This window comes from Ruditapes philippinarum, unplaced genomic scaffold, assembly GCF_026571515.1.
Source record: "Ruditapes philippinarum isolate M1 unplaced genomic scaffold, ASM2657151v2 ctg2832_1_1_1_1, whole genome shotgun sequence".
NCBI lineage: Eukaryota > Metazoa > Mollusca > Bivalvia > Venerida > Veneridae > Ruditapes > Ruditapes philippinarum.
In genome coordinates, this window is record NW_026863897.1 from 232,770 (window position 1) to 238,769 (window position 6,000).

A 6,000-nucleotide genomic window follows, 5' to 3' on the forward strand; every position below is an offset into this window, starting at 1 on the left:
CGGGGGCGAAAAAGGCGTTAAAAAAGTGTTATATCTGGTAAATGGGTTAATGAGGCTATACACAAAAATATTTAAGCTCTAGTTATTGCTTTTTTAAAACAAATGTTACTGGGGCGTACCTCGGTTAATATTTGAGTATACGCCGAGGTTCAGGTCTTTGGGTCGAGACTTATATCAAAGATAGCTCTTTGCTAATTACCAGGTATTGTACTGCTTAAAAATTGTCTTTATATCTATAGTTATGAAAAGTAACATCAAGTACATGTATTGAATGTAAGAGAAATTTGCACAGTCTACTTTTACACTGGCTTAAATGATTCATAAAAAAAAGATATTTAATACCGTGTATCAGAAAAAAATAAACATAGCCAGGTGTCTCTATTGTTATGGAGATGGGTCTAAGAAGTTTTTTTTCCTTTTTAATTTTTCTTTAGTTTCACCATACCGTAACATGAGATATAATCAAGGGAAATATTATTTAAAATGATCTGTATAACGATAATACAAACACAATAGCTTAAATGTTTTTGTGTAACAATAAAGTATCGTGTTCACAGCTAAATTGTATTATCGCGTGATCAGTTAAGTCCTTTAAAAGTATTTCCAAATGCGCATTATATCAATGTTAAAGAAAATAATTTTTATCTTGAACAATGCTTTTTTTCAATTTTCATCCGAAATGTTTAAATTAGTTCAGTACATTGTTAAATGACTAACGCACATAAAAGCATGTTGGTATATAATCAGAAGTCGGTGAAAATAAAAGAATCTTGACTTGACGTGTCTTATTATCTCTTATATTGGTATACGTTGTTCTCATTGTATATTTATCTATGTTTTATATGTATAGATGAGACTATGTACGGGGTGTTATCCAATAATTCGTGGACTTTCATTGTTGCGTAAAATACATTTGAGATTCTTACATTGCTTAGAAGAATAAATAACAAATAACCACAGAAAAACTCATGTTAGTAGCTTCTTATATGACAACAATATTTAATTCTACATCAACAGCGGCGCACTCCAAAACGTCATAATAACGTACTGTACAATTTGTGCTTCAATATGTACAGATGATATATATCATCTATTACAGTAGGTTGCAATTTATTTCTATAGTCAATAAAATAAGACGGTAGAAATAACTTTATATATTGATATTTTTTAGGTCAAATAAATATAAGTTGACTATGGTTTGGGACGATAGATGTGGGCAATGGTTTTGAATAAAATTGATATAAGATGAAAGAATGTTACTAACTTAGAAATAATATAATAACTTATAACTATAAGGTAAAATATAAAAAAAGAATTACATATGGTCAACACCCTTCCATTGTTCTACAAATGCCAAGTTGCAGACAAGACTTAATTTTGCATATAAATGTAAAATAACGAAATAAATGTTCAGTTTTCATTGATTTTGATTCTGCGGGAAAGATGATTGTAAATGAATTTGACTTTTTATTATCATTATTTGGGTTAATTTGCATTATAACATTGATTATTTTAATAACTCAATCTGCAGAAAGAGAAATTTCCAAAGTAATTATTCATATCATATTTTTTTTACATTGTGTACGTCATTCCGTGGCTCTGTAGAAAGGCCGAACATTTTTGTTTTCGGAATCTTTAATAGAATCCGCATACAGTAGGATGTTATAAATTAAAATCTTAAGATAATTTAAGCGATACCTCCATAAAAACTTTTATTACAGGGATTCCAGACTGAAACAACGATAATTCAATTCTCACTAAAATTGTGTATACACATTATCAAAATAGGAAACACATATTCGAATTAGGAAACATCCTCAGTATACCTAAAGAATCAATTAGGAGCTTCAAATATGTTGATCGATCTATGCCCGATTTGAAATTTTCTTTTTTTTTCTTTTCATACGCCCGTGCGTATTTGGCGTATCGGTAGGTACGCCAACTTGACTGGACCATTCCCTTTGTAACATGATCAGGCTTAATTTTCCTGTTACCATGGCAACGATGGGACATCTTAAAATTGTCAAAAATCTCTATTTTGCGTTGATTGTTTTCATCAAAATTGATTTCAAAGTTCTGCAACTTTTAAATGGATTGAGATAGACTCAAAGGCCCTTCCGTTTCGTTGATTACACGTTACCTTATGATAGACCTGGGATCTTTTTAAGCCTCTCACAAATCGAAAGTTTTCTTCGCGATTAGGGGGGTGGGGGGAGCTGCCGTCCCCTTTAAACCCCAAAACAGAAGGGGGCACATCCCCCTTCTGGCAACCCCCTGACGTATCTTTGGAAAGGGGACGGCGCCGAAAAAGTGCCCTTTTTAAACAACATTTCTCAAACAAAAAATGTGTTGAGGCATAAACAAGGCATTTTTTCACCATTTGACAACAAAAAGGGGGGGCGGGGGCGAAAAAGGCGTTAAAAGGCGTGTATATCTGGTAATGGGTTAATGAGGCTATACACAAAAAATCTAAGCTCTAGTTCTTTTTTTTAAAAGAAGAAGATTTTTAAATATTTCATTTTAAAAGTCAAAAATATTTTTAGCCCTTCTGACCTAGATGTTTAATGGAATAGAACCATTTGAACACTTTAAGTAGACCTTAATGCTAGGAATGTCCAAGGAAAATTACATCCAAGTTGAATCCGGTGGCTACTGACGACGGATGCACTGACCGACAATGGACGCCGGACAAATTGTGATCTTTTGGCTTACAACGGTTTTTATGGTTTATTCTGGGAATGTTTCCATTATTTAGGAAGACAAAAAAACAACAATAGAAAATCAGCATACAGCATATATTGTGCCCTGTCAAGTATTCATTTGGTGTCCTTCAGGGCTCCTTGTCTGTAGTCATGGCTTGTTCATGTGGGGTTGTGTTGATTGAATGCCACCCTTCCTTGTTTATCTTGTTTTTCATCGTATTGTAAGTTCTTTAACATGGGCATGCATACACCATTTTGTTTATTAGTTATCATCTAGACAAAACGTTGAAGCGGAATTTACCGAAATTTATCAATTTAAGAAAATGGCATATTGAATAGTTCTTTCGATTATCATATAAAAAATATATCAAACATTACATAAATTATCTAGAATACATTTTATAAATGTTATGAAATCGACCAATATACTATCTATTATACAGTGTGTTATATGATAATTAAAAATAACTGACATAGTACGATATAAAAGATAAGAAAAGGCTAAGCATTTATAGAAGCGGTTAGGCTTTTGTCCACAAAAAATGACAGTATCATAGAACACTTCGGTTGACTTTCTTTAACGTCTTGCGTACAGTAAGAATCCACTAAAAGTAGTAAATCTTCTGTTGTCACTGTTTCCTTCCAGAGGACCACTGTTTACAGCTTGTATCCAAACTGCCTTATCCTTACACACATGAATTATTGCAGTGTTTGTACCTTGTGCATCATGATATGTGTGTCTACCTGATGTATAAATATTAACATATAAATTAATTACAGGTAATTGAAACATGAAAGTTATATTTAAATACATTTGTTATACACACGACAACACTTTGTACATGTTTACAACCAATTATTGTTAATATTATTCATTATACTGTCATTTAAGGTAGTGCAGAATAATGACTTTTCACGCACCATGTTCTACCGTGTACTTATTTGGTTATGCATCATGTACAATCTTGTACTTATTGGGACACATACCATGTTCAATCATGTACTTATTGCCACGTCATGCTCAATTTTGTACCTTGGGTCACACCACCATGTTTAATCATGTAACTTATTGGATTACACATTAGCATAATCATGTACTTTATTCAAATATTTTAGGTCACACACCTTTCACAATCAAGTGTTTTTTGGGTTTAAAACATTATACTCCATGATATATGCATTCATTGGAACATTATTACTCTTTTACTGAATAATGAGAAATATACAGCAATGCTGGGTACATGTATGCTGCACTAAACTTACACCTTTGTTACGAACATATTTGGCCTCACTCACATAACAAGTAAATTGCAGTTAGTATTGTCACAAATATTCTGGGCATTATTATTTTTGAAGTATATTGTTTTTTTCAATGAAGGAATAAACAAAAATGTCTGTTATATATACATGTAACTTGGTTATAAAGTAAATTGGTTTTTAGCTATAGAATATATTTTACCAGTATCATCATGTTTTTAAATGTCTCTTATAAATCTATCAAGATTGGTCCAACATGTTTTTTAATATGATTGAACATTGTGATGTATTGTATATATGACATGCTTGGAATGAGACAATAAACTATTAAAATCTGTTTATATAAAACAGAGTACTATATGTGAAAAAGTACATACATAAATTAAACAGGATGTTTTTTCTGGAGGATTTGATCTGTTTAATTTCTTAACCGTTTGCTAATTAAGAATAATATAAACATATACTAAAGAATATGATTTGAATACAAGTGACAAATTATGTCAATTGACGAAATGACACAAGCTGCCTTTGATTATTACCGTACGGAAGAATAAGTCACCCCTAAATGTAATGATAAATAAGAAGTGTAAAATGCGTGTACAATAGACTTCATTTTACCTTCTGCAACAGCCCCATTTAATAATTTTTACCGTCGTACATAAGATTCACTCGGATCTCATTCTTGTTTCTTTGTGCAATGGCGTATGTGAACATGTAAACTCCACTTACTTTTGCCCATAGAATAAATTTATGACACAGATGTAATGTTGGCCATTTCTTAAAGCATAACAATACTATTGTTTCTGGACAACATTTGATGAAGCTGTTTGCTACCATACAAAGAATGCTATTGCTCGGGATATTTGTTTCTAAACCAAATCAAAAGAAATACATATACATATATTGTAAGTAGTAAGTACCATCTAAGGAAATATTTATCAAGACAACAGTTTTTTAACTGTATTTTTAAACTTTTCTTTTTTTTCCAGATAAACGTTTTTAAGGAAACGCAAACTACATACGACAAAGGATAAGATATTAATAAAAATTATATTTCAACCTGAACACTCCTGTGGAAGCTTCATACCCGTCCCCATCATTGAGTAGCACTTTGTCAAACTTCACATGTTGTCCTTTTTACCAAGATGATTGTATCTTCGGCTTAGATAGGTAGAGAATGCAATTTTATTGTTTCCAAAACCAGTGACTCAAACCTGTCTCATCATCTTCTGCTGTTTCGGTTTCTATGTCTGTGATATATAGATATGTGATCCTACATAAATGTCGTTTCATATCGAGTTGATTTTAAGGTATGGGCCCCCTAATGGGCACGATAAGGAACTATAAAATTGACATAGGTCAGTTATATACATTAAAAGACACAAAAATGCAAAATTTAAACAAAGTTTACCGTATGATTTACGAGTAATGGAGATTTTTCTTAAGTAAAACTTGGCTATTAGAAACTCTAAATATTCTATTACATAATAATTATGAAAAAATGTTTTCCTAACGAACATTTTAAGAAACAAAATGATAGCATTTCAGCTAACAAATGACCCTGAAAATTATTGTTTCTACTCAAAAATGTTTGAAAAAAATGTATATAAATGTTTACCCTACCCCACCCATTTTAAGTAGTTGTTTATCTTATTTTTTCTTACTTTGGAGGGGGCCTTATTCAAAAATATCCCTAAATTTACTCAAATCAGGGCTGTTTATATTTGTTTAGAAGTATATTGGTTGCGCTTGCCAAATATAAAATACTTTACCCGTCTTTTACTTTATTAGACTTTGAAAAAATATCAGTACCATATTTTTAATATTTGGCACAATTTAGCAAAAAATACCAATAAATAATTTATAATTAAAGTGAAACACTTTTTCTTATCAAAAGTGATCTGATAGACACAAATAATGTTCAGTGGACAAAAAAAGAAAGAAAGAAAAACAGTTGCCTCTTCTGGGCTTGAACCCGTGCCCTCAGTTTCAATGCACGTTGACAGTAAGTTCTAGCCTATAAGAGTACTCTTCAATTTGC

General features: G+C 31.6%; 1 pseudogene; it reads right to left on the reverse strand.

Moving 5' to 3' along the window:
• Window positions 1-2,435: 2,435 nt before the first annotated feature.
• On the reverse strand, window positions 2,436-5,252 carry LOC132723729 (complement C1q-like protein 2; annotated as a pseudogene).
• Window positions 5,253-6,000: the final 748 nt, after the last annotated feature.